The sequence below is a fragment of the Oryzias latipes genome, chromosome 5 (genome assembly GCF_053564925.1).
Source record: "Oryzias latipes strain Hd-rR chromosome 5, Olatipes_Hd-rR_3.1".
NCBI lineage: Eukaryota > Metazoa > Chordata > Actinopteri > Beloniformes > Adrianichthyidae > Oryzias > Oryzias latipes.
Window position 1 is genome coordinate 33263284 of NC_136241.1, and position 2358 is coordinate 33265641.

The window sequence follows — 2358 nt, forward strand, 5'->3', positions numbered from 1 at the left end:
TGAAAAAGTGAAACATTAACCTCAAAAGGATCATGAAAACATAAAGTTCAATAGGAAAATACTAAAATGAACTAACAATCTGACTAAGCTATACTGGCATCCCTGCCCTTAGACCCCCCTTCGCGGTAAGGAAAAACTCCTAAAAAAAACGGATTCCGGAAAAAACGAAGAAACCTCAGAGGTGCCCACATGAAGGAGGGATCCTCCCCCAGGACGGACAGGCGATTTACCAGAACTCTTAGAGAAGAATTAACTTTTCTAACTCTACAACTACATGTTTAAAGTCCAGCAGACGAGCTTCATCCAGCCGGAGTTGGGGAGACAGTCAGGGGGGCAGAGACGAGGTACTCGGTCAGGTACAGAGCACAGACGAGCCAGAGACGAGCCAGAGGCAGGATCCACAGTGAGGTGTAGGAGCAGGAGCAAAGACTAGGTACACGGTCAGGAACAGGAGCACGGATGAGCCAACTGGAATCTGGAAGCACTCCCACTCCCCAGGAGGGGAGAGGGGAAGATGGAGCGTACATGAATCGCACTGCACCAAACAGAAGCATGGAGAACTAAATGATGAATAATGATCAAGAATAGAGGAGAGAAGGAGGGTAGAAGTAGATGAGAAAAGAGGACAGAACCCCAGTGCACCATAGTTACCCCAGCTTCAAATTCTAGCAGCCTACTAAAAACAAATTGTTATTGTTATTAATTTTAATTTAAACACATTAACATTAAATATTCTCTGAATACTAGCTAGTCTGACAATAAGCCTGTCCAAAGAGGAATTTTTTCAGTCTAACTGTGAATGTAGAAACTGAATTTTCCTCTCTTACATGAGCAGGGAGTTTATTCCATAAAACAGGGGCTTGGTGGCTAAACGCTCTACCTCCAACCGTACTTTTACTAATTCTAGGAACCACAAGCAGTCCTGCATTATGCGAGCGAAGCGTTCTGTTTGGGTGGTCAGGGACCATGAGGTCCTTAATATAGGACGGGGCCATACCATGTAAGTAAGGCCTCATAGGTTAACAGGAGGATCTTGAACTTGATTCTGGAATCAACTGGGAGCCACTGGAGTGAAACCAACACAGGAGTGATGTGATCTCTTCTGCTAGTTCCAGCTAATAATCTAGCAGCTGCGTTCTGAACAGCATAGTGTCTATCCTCAAAGGGCCAGAAATAACTTATACATGTAACTAAATGAAATGAAAAATAAACTTAACTACTCCTGAATGTTAAATAACTCTTTTATTTTTATTTTTTAGCTTTTTAAAGTGACAATTACAGTTGCATAGAAAATATATGTTTGCTTGTTACTGTAGCATAAATCCTTTTAACCCTTGTGCTTTCTTAGATGACCCCACCACGCTGTTCATGTGCAACTCATTGATTTGTGTGTCAATCATGTAATTTTAACTTAATATGTGCGCTGCATACCCTGATTTAACCCTTGTGCGTTGCTTTGAACGTTTCCATTTTAAAATGGACTCATTAACCCTTGTGCTATCTTAGATGACCCCCCCCCTTCCATTGACGTGTTCTCCCTACCATGACAAAGGTGGATTAAGGTGGAAAGATTTCATGTAATCCATGGACACCAGTGAAGATCACAAATCATGGAAGAAAAAAGGTTCAAAGCACTGTCTAGTGGGTCTAGATTGTCATGATTTCACAAGGATGAGGAACCCAGATGCTGCAACCCAGAAGGAAGACAGGTAAGTGGATGATGAGAATGGATTTATTGTTTTCTCCAGATGTGAAGATGGCTGGTTTGAGGAGTGTCCAGATTAGACGTGGCTGTGGCGTGGCTGGAGGGTCTTGAAGCGGTTAGCGGTTGCCGAGGGTTTCCGTTCTCCTGAGGCGTAGAATGGAAGGTCCGTGCTGCCGTCACTCGTGAGCGGTAGGATCCTGAGACAGGGAACAAAGAATTAGTCAGAGTCAGAGACTTGGAACGAAGCTGTAACGAGGCTAGAACCAGAGCAGTCACCATAAGGGGTAACAAACTGGCGTCGAGTAGTGGCGTTGATCTCCTTTTGAATCCACAGAAGATGATGAGGAGAGTGATGGCAGCTGGTGGCAATCAGGAACATCAGGGCAGAGCTGGAGGGGGGAGGAGACCGCCAGGCACCGTGACATAGATGACCCAACTCCCAACTTTAAAGTGCCTAGGATAGCACAAGGGTTACATGTTATTCTGTCAGGTTAGGTCATATGGACAGTGTGTAAGTCCTAATGTATAGTTGCCCAATCCGATATTTCATTCTTTATTCATATTCATATTCATTCCACCTAGATATGAATAAATACACACCAATTTTTATTTTATAACTTTTATGCTCTTGTGGGCCACATAAAATGACATGG

At 43.6% G+C, this 2358-nt stretch overlaps 1 long non-coding RNA gene across 1 annotated transcript; it reads right to left on the minus strand.

Moving 5' to 3' along the window:
* Window positions 1-1714: 1714 nt before the first annotated feature.
* LOC144992277 (uncharacterized) lies at window positions 1715-2124 on the minus strand. Its single transcript, XR_013656149.1, has 2 exons — window positions 1982-2124; window positions 1715-1902 (listed from the first exon to the last, which is right to left on the minus strand). It is a non-coding gene; the product is annotated as an uncharacterized LOC144992277 (long non-coding RNA).
* Between the last annotated feature and the right edge of the window lie 234 nt (window positions 2125-2358).